Here is a 12,030-nt window from a genome sequence, read left to right as displayed (position 1 = left end):
TCTCCTTTTTTTTTTTTCAACGCATACTCATCTCGTTCTCATAATTAACGCAACCGCTGGCGCATGCGGAGCTGGCAATTTCGCAGCTGGCACGATGACATCGCGGGCACTCGTTGTACTTAGGGCACAATAGGGCAAATAAAAACCGGCAGAAGTCTCTGAAAGCGAAGCGTGCTTATTTTTTCATAGTATTAGGAGAGCGCGCATGCGAGAAAAAAAGAAAACTGCGAGAGATCCGCTATGCGGATAACGCTATAGAAACTGCGACAAGTTGAATGGACCAATGGACAAATAAGCTAACAAACAGTTAAAAGGCAAATTGCCATCGATCTTTATATTCCCGCAATGCGAAATTGCAAATCTCGACTTTTCCTAATCGCAAAAGTCACTAATAATAATTAATGTCGTTTTGGCCGTATTTTAATGAGTATACTCATTGCGCGTGGGAATAGTGATTATTCTGTTATTGCCGTATCCCGAAGACGCCTTCGAGACGAGTTGAACCGCCAGCGGATATTACTGTCGGAGATCCGAGCAGAGAGAGACACAGATCCTAAGCGATAAATCCAGTTCCGTTCCTCTTGCGCGTATCTCCAATTTTCCGGCGTTGCTTCGACTTCATTTCCTTCGAGGATGACGGAGAACACACGGCAGGTAATTCGTTAATCGGGGTATGTGTATAAGCTAACCGAGAGTTGGTAAATGTTATCAGAAATCAAGCAGATCTAATTTGCGGCGTTCAACTCTTGTGCTGAGCAATCCTGTTATACGATTTCGTTTGTGTATACGGGACGCAAGTTTCATCCGCGGTTTATTTACACATTGTAAAATGGCCATTTGTTCTTAGCGAAAATTTCATTGAACAGTGTTACGTGTTCTTCATTATAATGTTGAATTTTTAACATTGATAAATAGATAGCGTATGAAAAAAAAATTCTGCTTAAAATAAAGATTAAACTACCTATCTATTATTATCTATTTGCATCGCATATCGAAGGGGTTAATTCGCAAAAAGCTGTTAGTGTTTTCAATAGCTCCAGCTTGGAAACGTTGGCAGATATCGACGCGCTGGGTATCACGACGAATTGCGTAACCGCTTGGCTGCGTAAGCGTGTATAATTCGATTTCAAGTTCACGGAGAGAGAAAGCGAGCGAACTCGACGTAACGCGGACAAGCGGCGCGAATGACCCTGACGTGTAGGCCCCGTGCGAAAGTGAAACGAGGCATCGGTAAAAGTACGCCACACGAAGCCGTTGTCACGACCCGATGACACACTTCCATATTCGTCGAGCTCTGTTCAAAGGCATAGTGCAATCTGTTTGCAAGTGACGTAATGGATCACACAAATGGAAGCCCAAGTAACTGCTCGTACAAAGAGACATTCGCGATGATCTTTTTTCTGGTAAACTTGCCATATATATATACAGAATGTTAAAAAAAAAAAACCATTCGATATTTATATAATAGATAGAATACTGAGATAGACACCATACTGAGTAAAAACATCTTAGTAAATATAGGTCGAAAGCTCAACCGTTTCTGAGATATAAACATTTTTGTATGTTTGTATCATGATTGACTACTGGCTTCTACGTGTCGTATGCGATGTTTACCTCAATGTTTATAAACCGCGTTCTGTCCTCATTCAATTTCCATACATACTTCGTAACAGAAGATTTCATCGGCAATCAGTCAGTTGTCATCAACCGGCGATTGCGGATCTTTGCGATTCGCAAGAAGAAGGTACCAAGCGTATAATGGAAGAAAATGGAAAGAGGACATGTGGAACACCTTCTGTAAATATCGAGATAAATATTTAGATAATCTTCTTTTCACGTCGCATGCGACATGTAGAAGCCAGTAAGTCAATCATGATGCTAACATATAAAAATGTTTATATCTCAAAAACGGTTGAGCTTTCGACCTATGTTTACTACGGTTTTTTTTTTATTCAGTATGGTGTGTCCTATCTGCCATATAAATATTGAATGGTTCTTTTTGAATATCCTGTATATATGCTATTGGTTGGAAAAAAGAGAAATGTACTTTTTTATGTATTTTATTGCAGGATTAGAGAGATTACAATAGATTACTTTTCGAAACTAGCTTGACATATTTGATTTTGTTTGATAGCGTCGTTGAACAAGAAATGTTTTAAAAATAAACTTGTTCCAATAAAAAATAGATTTATAAAAATTTCTTTTATATCCAAGAATATGATTCTTTTACTTTTAACTTTATAAATTATGAAAAATCGATACATAATAATATTTTATTCCCCGAAATACAATTCAGACCGGGCTCTGCTTATATTTTATCGCAGTCACTTGTACTACATAACCAGTAGTTATATATATACATATATATGCACATATGAGACAGAGTCAGGCGGCGCTCGCTGTAGAATCCTCCCTATACCGTAGGGTGCTATATTTTCTAGCAATGGGTGGTAAAGTTTTTTCCCCTAGCGCGTGTGCACATTGTGATATACGGTCAAATCCTCGCGTTTCTACGCTTACGATTTTCATGGTACCTCCTTACTAGAAATTTATCGACCAACTTGTGAAATTATTAGCACGGATCCGTGATTCTGTATTTGCCGGCAACTCGGTACATGTATCTTCATGAAGCATTCTCTTTCGATATGAATAGTCGAGATCTCAGGAGAGAGCTGCAGATTATGAACTATGGTCGCGATACTCGAGCAAATATGTACTTTGAAAGAAGATAACGCATTTGTTATTATTTTACCAATTTCGTGTTGTTGGATGGCGAAGTCAAGCGTATAAAAAGCAATACGGTTTTCACGAAAAATGCTTTTTGCTCGATTCTAAATTTTTTCCAAATATAATTTCAAATTATATTGTAAATGATGTCATATACATTTGACACTCAGTGAACTGTACGATTTTCAAACGTCTTCACAGTCGATCTATACCTCATTTTTATAAGTAGCTTACCGTAATTCACCGACTATACATTGGAATGCCATTCGGCAAATTGAAAGAAGAAGCCGACAATGGCGCATCGGTAATTGAGACCGCGAAGAAAGGAGGATAGCAAGTCCCGATGCAAATAGAGAAGAATGCGCGCCTCCCTCTTATTTCCTTTCAACCGTTCGTACTTGGCGCCTGGCATATCATAGTAATACACCGCGAAATGTTGCCGTATAAAAGTCACCGAGGATCGATTTTCCGCCAACGATTTACCGACGATCTCATTCTTCTTCCTCTTCGTTGTCGTCTACTTCTCCAAGGGTAGCGTCGACTTCTTTAGGTTTTAAAGTGGAGAAGAAGCCGGCTTTCTTAGATACGATAGAAGAATTGGGAGAAAGATATTGGAAGGAGAAACTTGAGATCCTGCACCCGCCCGACCATTCCCCGCGATACTCTCTCTGGATTGAAAATATAAAAAAACTTCCTTTTTCCTTGACTTAAAAAAGTACATTTATGGATTTGCTCAGACTTGGCCGATAAAGCTTTTAAAGTTGATTCTCCATAATCACATTGAAATGAAATCAAACGACATTCTTAAACTCTTCTTCATCGATATTATGAACGATAAATCTTTTATTTAATCCATTGAAGATTGAAGCTAAAGGTTACTAATTGACTAAACCGATTTTGCGCTGCGCAAATTACTTGATTAAGAGATCAATATATTTTCTTACTATCACGCAATTTCTGTATGCAATTGCAATAATCGTTACTTCCTCAATCGTAAATAAATACTAATATTTTTTCATTAATTTTTTTAAAAGACCGTGAGATCGACATTATAATCAAGCAAAGAGAGATTTCTTCTCGTAGAGGGTGGGAAGGAGAGCGGTAGTACTCGAGAGGCAAATGCTTGCATCCGATGTCTGGCACTCACCCTCCTCGGCTTTCTGATCCTCGGGTAGAAGCTAATTAACGAGCGTAAGTAATGCGTGTAATTAAAAGGGAGGGAAATATATTGCCAGCCGGTGGTATCGCGAAGAAACGACGGGAAAACTGGCTGGTGCCACTTAATGGCCTCTCCTCGCGTGCCCTCCTGGGATATGTTCTGGGTTCTGGGACGTCGGAGAGTGTGCGAACGTCACAGTCACGTGAACACATGGAATCTCTACGTGCATCGAGTTTGCCGGCATATTCACATTGGCGTAGTTTCGAATATTTGTTATTTTGCAATTCGTCTCTTGCAATTGTGCGCTTTAAATTTGATTTAATATTCCTTTATATAAAGTACAATTACACAGTTTCTGTATTATGAATTAATAAAATTTTAATAAATTTCATAAATATGCATGTAATGAAATGTACGTCACATTGTGTTACAATGTAGAGTTTGTATTGCAACTCACATGTATATTTCTATATGCTGTTTTTTTTTTTTATACATTGCGTATAAAATGCCATGTGTGTAAATATTTATTCAGAATATATTATACTTTTATTTATTACGAACTTCATTAAAATTGAGTGTGAAATTAAATTAGCGAAATTAAAATCAACACATCGACTACAAAGCGCGTATCGTACTTTGGAAAATCGGAAGGATCATTTCCAAAAATTACAATCCGCGTTTTCAGATCGTATCGTGCAGATTCGACTGTACTATCGGAGTTCCGTCTGCCAGGATTTAATTTATGATGAGATCCCGACGCGACTGGTATTAAAATCTATAATGAATGAGCGAAATGAATTGCACGTGCGTCTCGCTTTTAGTTGCACCAGATCCTCGCGATTTCTGTTTTGGGACTACAAGGGTCGTGTGAGAAAATTAATTTCGCCGGAACTTTCGCGTTCCCGTTCGTTCGTTAAAACGAATAGCGTTACGTTTGAGCATGAATTATCATTTGCATGAACTGTAGCGGGATAGTTCCCGCCTCTTGTAAGTTAAATGAGACGTTTGCATGGAATATCCGCGTTGGTTTCAATTTGAAAAAGGGGCTTCTTTCTTCGACAGCATATTGCGACGCGGCATGCCATTCGGGTTTTGAAAAAACGGCAGCGCCATTTCACACAAAATTAAAGTGTTTCTCGAGAGACTTTCAAATTCCCATCGACGGAAGGAGCGATTTTCTTCGTACATTTTCATTGCATCCGTTGTACGACTTGCTCGGCCGCTAAATATTCCAGCGGAGAAAGATTTCCGCTGAGAGGATTTCAGATCCACCCAGTCGCCGGATGCGCCGACTGTTTTCACGAGGATTTCCACCGCGAACTGCTCGTTTTCCGTCTATGGGACGTTGAAGAGCTTCTGGCGGCTTTGTCGAATGAAAAATCAATTAACGCGCCGCCATTCTCTTCTCACGCGAATAAAGCCATTAATGATGTACTTCCTAGAAATGTCTGGAAAATTGATATTACTCCTCGTTATCCCATGATAACCCTTGTCGTAATTAATATCATGATTATTAATGTTGATAATGCAATGGAGAATATCCTTTTATATTTCTAATTAAAATTGTTTTTAATGTAATTGTATTCATTGTAACTACGCGCACACTGGCATTGATAAACAACCTGATAAGATTCCAATACGAAACTTATAACATTTTACAAAAGGCATCGTAATATTATTTCAAACCACAAGTTTCTTTATTTGATATAATAAACCGCATAATTAATATAGCTATAATTAACATACGTACAAAATACTCAAGTTTCTTTTGTTTCTATGTTTTAGAACTCTGGTATCCTTTGAGAGAGGAGCTTTCGCTTCGTGGACTTGGAGCGGCGCGCACCAGTGAGTATGCCGAATCTTGTAATAGGATTATAAATTGTAAACGGCTGCAAGAAATGAGCGCGTCTATTCCACCCCCTTTCCCTTCCCCTTTCCTCCGCTTATTCTCTCTACTATTGACTATATAGCGCGGCGCTTAATTCCCAAGGCGGTGTTTAAAGAGCGGCGAAACGCCGAAATTGCTGGTAATTAACGTGAGCCTCGACTATGCTCTCGCCCATTCCAGGATCGAAATCAAATCGACCGTGGCCGCAGCCCGTCGATTTATTTCGCCGACCACGTATGCGAAATGGTGCTTTTCGCATCGAACATAGGCGCCGTGTGTGTGTAATTCGAAAGCTTTCCAGTCATTCGTAACGTTACAATTTCACGTTAGAATGAAAATTAATTAATGCAGTAAATAACACGGTATATGTTTTCTTTAAACACGTTTCGAGCCAAAATAGTTCGGCGCCTATAACATCAGAATTATACGTTTACGTATGGATATGCAACTGATGACACACGTGTGTGCAACCACGCACGAGACGTCAGAATGCATATATACATGGGTTCGTGAATATATTCTTTTCCGCAATATTAGTTGCACAAATCCTTTGTAAAAAAAAGACACGAAACCAGAGACGACGTCAAGGTTGTACGTTTCTCTCTTTTCAGTATTTCTCCTGGACTTGCGAGTCCGTATTTGCTCGTTGCTTCAAGCGGATCGAAACTTTTCGTTACCGGAGAATTTCAAAAGAAACGATTCACATCCACCCAGGGAGAACACGGGCCGTACGCATGTTCGTCGCAGAATATAAGAGAGAAATCTCTTTTTCCGCGATGCGGTCGAATAAATATTTTTCCAGCGGACTGAAGCCCGCGATACCTACATATGTCGCTCGAGTCTTTCGACGGGCCTCGAGATAATATCGGCATCATCCTTGGAACAACACGAGATCTTTCTGTCTGAAGAGACATCTCTCTCCGTCTTTACAGTTCTGTGATAGATATGTATGCGTTTGTACGTGTCTACGTAGAACGCGTTTGTACGCATGGTTGGACCGCGAAGCTTCCGCCAGAGGTTGGCGTTGGTATCCACTTGATTGACGATGTTACGTTGCGGGAATGGAGCCGTGGCGGAGGCTGATCTGTTGATGTCAACCCGAAATTTAGCAATGTACTCGATGAGATACGTGTCTGTTACGCGCTCATATAGTTTAGACTTGTAATTTACAATTTAGAATCGCGCATTTTGTTGCTCATTTATTAATATCCTTCAGAGAATTATGATATTTCTGATATTACGACATTATGTTCCAATGTTATTTCATTACTTCGTTACTCGCAACATCGCGCCGTGCGTTTCTCATCAACGGGCGAAATAAGCGTGGTAACATTTCTGTGCCGACGACGTCGCCACAAGTAGACTTCTTTCAGCACGCTGAATGCAAGCATCGGCGACGCGACAGCTGGAAGAAAGGGTGTCTCGGTGGAGTTAGCGTGCTTAATTGAAATCAAGCCCGCGTCGCGGCGGAAGGTTCTTTGCGTTTAAGTAGACGCGCAGGACGGTAGCGAAAAAAAAAAAAGAGAGAAATACGATGTTTCGGGAATGAATGAGAGAATGGTTTTCCACGTTAAAGAATTATACCGAGCCGTAAGCTTAGCGAAGAGAACAGGCGCGTAACTAATCGGTTAAAAAATATTATTAGATAATTAAATTTTTTATTTTATTTTATTTTTATTTTATTTTACATAAGAACAATCGAGATTCGAAAGGAAAAGTCTATAAACGGATTTGACTCGATTTTAACATACACAGCGGATTCGTACGTTGTCCTTGTCGTACCGTGACCGACGAGGTAACTTTTCTTTGAAGACACAGTTTTCTTCCTTTCCTCGCTAAGCACTACCGAGAGCGTCTTATTTATTCATGCACTGCAGCCAGCTTGCGATTACCGGAGGAGACGGAGAATTGGTACGGAAAATAATTTAAAGACGAGTAAAATCCCTAAGCTGGCTCCTCGGCAGCTTTGCATACCTCGACATCATTTAAATGCAGCTTCGCCGTTTAATTGGTTATTTACATTTTATAGCGCGCTCTCTTCTCTCGGCGTTCCGGTGATTGAAAGCGATCTTTTTTCAAGTATCGCATATTGCGTAACGAACATACACGCGAATACGAGCAACGGAAATGCAAATAGCCGATACCGCTTAACGACAGTTTGCAATTCACCGGCAAGCGAGCCAGTTAGCGAAACTGGAGTCGCAAAAAAAAAAAAAGAAAAAAAACTGGTCGTTCGTCGATATTACGTTTTATTCGTTGATTTTTCGAAGTGCGATTCTTTCGAAACCTGTGTGAACTTGCGGAGACTGACGTTTTCTCTTCCCCATCTCTCGTTGTTCTCTCTTTTTTTCTTCTCTTTTTTTTTTGCGCGCTCCTTTCCAAGTCCCACTTCCACGTTGCTCCTTTTCGCTGCTCGTTTCCGCAAGCCGGTAATATCGGCAATATATTAAAGTCGAACCGCATTGTGTCGAGTATACAGCAACTTGGAGGTAAAGCGATCAATCGGAGCCAATCGGACGCAAAAGGCTTTCGCAACGGATATACCTGTCTCAAATACTGCGGGAAACGGATGATCCTTTCGAGTGATGATGCGCCCTGACATCCTCGTAAATATTTTCAATCGTCGTTTCCGATCGCCGTGAGGTTCGCGAGATTCGATCGCGGTCCACATCGAACGAGAATCGCTTCGAATTCGTCCTCTTTTTATCCCGCAATAACGTCGTGGCGAGACGCATCTCTCACTGCGAATTTTATATCACACAATCAAATGGAATATATTATCAGGGCGCGCTATCGAATAATATCGTTATAGAATATTATTCTATTGTCGTGCAAAATCATTTTTTTTTTATATCACGGGATGTACGCGATATAAGATTGGCATTATGAGAAATATTCCACACGAGAAAATGGCGAATATTTAAAGAATATCGTATGCTTGGTCGCGTGCAAAATAAACGAAAAGAAATTTCGGACTCTGCGCTGTCGGCAAAACGTCTGTCTACATTGCGGTGTGTTAAAGTGCGGTGTTCGCGTACTGCTTGAGTCATGTAACTCCGAGGCTCGCGCGTCGTCTGATTTACATTCTCACTTCGCCCACAACGTCTTCCCGCGGTGACGACGATGCAGGCGTACAGAAAGCGGCATGCTGGCTGTTTGCACGCGTGAACCGGCATGTGAAATACGAGAGAGCAAGCAAAACTCGTTGCATCTCCTTCGTTGCATCTACCACACTTGGTTGCATCGCCTTACAAAGGCGATGTTGCGTTTAACTGTATTGTGCGTTTCCTTTATAGTTTTCGTTCTTCCTTCTCTCGCGTCGAAAGATTAATGCATATATCTTTATCTCGCTTTAAGCGCGGAAAAAAACAGCAGTTAAAAAAACGTGGAATCTGCGTCATCATGTGATTTACGACGATCTCTAGCAATGTAGCAATATCGTATTTCCGATACTTTACTGAAGATTAATATATTCGCGATCAATTGAAAGGGGAAAAGTCGAAAACTATCGCAAGGAGGAATAGGCTTTTCAAAATATTTAGGGGAAGTCTGAAAAATGTGAATATCCAGTCGCCTTGATGTATGAGAGCAACTTTGTACACGCTCTGTATATATATATAATGTATATATATGTGCTTATGTTCTCACATACATTTCTATATGAGAGGAGAAAATACAATTTGGAAATAAGAACTCTTTATCGATCTAAATGCTTTGAGTTCTGCATGTGTCTCGCTTAGCATTCCTCACTGACACTGATATTTTAATATCGGAAAGACATACCAGATTATATATCTATATCTATACATCCGCGTAAAATAATGTTGCATATATAATTAATGATGATAGGATTCCATAAATCATCTGTTCCTATTAAGATTCTGGATCCTTTAAGAAACTGATTCTTTTATATAATTTTTCGAGATAAAAACGGCGCGACCTTTCATAAAATTATAATGTCTGCACTTCTCTTCACTTCCCTTCTTGCCGCGTTCTCGAGATCTTCTCCCGTTCGTAGCCTTTCACTCAAAAATCGCAGAATACGCCGATGAAAATCTCACGAGTCGAATATAGTCGATATTGTCAAAGGTGTGGAGAGTATGCACTTACCTTGCGCAATGGTTTCCGCGGGGATGGGATACAAGATTGGTTCGGATAGTAGGAAAGCGCGTGAAAGTCGACGGATTCGAGTATAGACGCATCCCACGCGACATAGTATAGAGGTAAGGAAAAAAGAATATATCGCACGCTCTTGTGTACCGGGGCTGAGGAAGAGAGGGAATGCGAGAGAAAGAGAAAACGAGAAAGAGAGAGGGAAGAAGTAAGCACGAATATTCTACGACGGGGAGTTTATTCGCCATTTTATGCATTCGCGACGCGCACTTTTATGCATTCACTTTTACGGGCTGGAAAGCGACTTCTTATTCCGTGGAAGCACGGGGTGCGCGGGAAGGAGGGAGAGACGACGGTGGCGGCAGAGCTGGGACGGAGGGTGGCAAAAGATGGCTCGATGTAAACTTAACGTGCGCGTCTCGGCCTTTTGTTTCCTACTCCTTCTTTCACACTTTCATATAATGGCGAAACAGTCAATGACCGGCATCAATAATTCCTTAGTTTTTTCACTCATTGTCAGTCCACTCAACACTTATCTCTGTGAGGAAGATATCTTGTGTAAGAAAAATATAATTATATATTTTTCGCGAAAATAAATATGGATATTAATAGTTCTTGTAATTATTAAATGGCTATGCATCTTAAAGTAATTTTTCTTAGCAAAAGAATTAAAAATGTATAATTATATTCATAATTAGATACGCTATTGTATGTTGCTGTCGCAAGGGTTATCCGTTCTTTATGACAGACAAAGGCGTAGCGGCTCCGAGCAAAGAATAAAATCCCATTTATTCGCGACTTCTCATTAAATGCGAATAAATAGAATCGAGACAAAAGAACTTTATTAAATGCGGGATTTGGCCGGATTGGACGATTGGGTAAATAATAAAATGAATCGATTGCTCTCTTCGGTCGCAGCCGAAGGGAGACGACGTATAGTGAGGGGAAGGAAAAAGTCACGAAACATTCGGTACCTAATCGATCAGGTTGCCCCAATATTGCTCGAGCTGAGCTCGCGGCAGGGTCATTAAAAGCCGATCCCTCGAATGATTGTTCGCTGAAATTTATTGCTTCGCATGGCGCGCACTGAATTCGAAATTCCGCCGTCGAGGGAGAATTTCACGCGTAAGTGAGAACATGCGTAAGAACGAGGCTTCCGAGGCGTGTTCGTCTGTAAATTACGGCGCGTTCCTGGGAAGACGCCACTTACAACAAGGTTAGCGTAATCGCTAACGCTTTCGGGAAAGTCATTATCTCTCGCACAGTGTGGGGAAAAGTGAAGAGACAATAGAATGCCTTTTTATTTTATACGAGTAATCCGTTATATACGAATGAATTAATTGCGCTCTCACGGTCAGAACAGGAAGGCCGAGTTTGGCGCAACTTGGTTCTCCTTATTGTTCTCTTTGCGAGATAAGATAAGGTTACTTTTACTAGTTGTGCGCGAAGGAGACCCAGGTGTGCATCGTGTTCCAAGCATATACCTGTGCGCATGTACGTTGACATAGATCGTGACCACTTCCGTTATCGTAATACGGCTTCTTCTCGCTATCTCTACGTGTTTGCGCTTCGTTTTCGTTCCTTTTTTGCCTTCGTATTTTGACCGAAAACCCACAAGTATCCCCCAAGTAGATATTCTCTTTCGCGAAAATTACATGGACGGGAAGAAGCTCCATGGAATAAAAAAGAAATTGCTAGCGAACGTAACAAAAAGTGTTCTTTCGCATTTATAATTTTATATACCTCTTGTAACATTGGAAAAGAAAAACTATATATTTGTTTATTATTAAAACGTGTGTGACCAACATAAATTTTATTATTTATTTATCAAAAACATTGCTGCAATGGATTGAATCCACTCGATAAAAATGAATGATTTTATTTCAACATAGGTATGATATCATTTTCGTGCACATAGCTCTATACAAAAAAAAATTAAAAACTGATATCAGTAAAGATAAGATTTTACTATTTTATCGCGAGAATTTTGATGCGAATTGCAATCTCGGATGCACTTCCATCCGTCCGATTAAAATCGCGTAAAGGCGCCGATTACACGCGATTGTGTTTTTAGCCGGCGGCGCTCGTTATGGTTCAACGTTAGTCGAACGGAAATATAAAGAGAGAGCTTTGAGGAATAGTA

The 12,030-nt window shown here is 40.3% G+C and overlaps 1 protein-coding gene across 4 annotated transcripts in view; it reads left to right on the top strand.

The window, feature by feature from the left end:
• LOC115238270 (protein turtle) overlaps positions 1–12,030 on the top strand; it is a 212,694-nt gene that overhangs the window by 31,018 nt on the left and 169,646 nt on the right. For all 4 annotated transcript variants that reach the window (XM_029811939.1, XM_029811938.1, XM_029811937.1 and 1 more), the window contains exon 2: positions 5,672–5,731. The gene's annotated coding sequence lies outside the window, so the exon portion shown is untranslated. The remainder of the gene's footprint in view (positions 1–5,671; positions 5,732–12,030) is intronic.

This window comes from Formica exsecta, unplaced genomic scaffold (assembly GCF_003651465.1).
Source record: "Formica exsecta isolate Colony F162 unplaced genomic scaffold, ASM365146v1 scaffold33, whole genome shotgun sequence".
In the NCBI taxonomy this organism is placed as follows: domain Eukaryota; kingdom Metazoa; phylum Arthropoda; class Insecta; order Hymenoptera; family Formicidae; genus Formica; species Formica exsecta.
The sequence above is the reverse complement of the archived record's forward strand: the minus strand, read 5'-3'. Positions and strand labels throughout refer to the sequence as shown.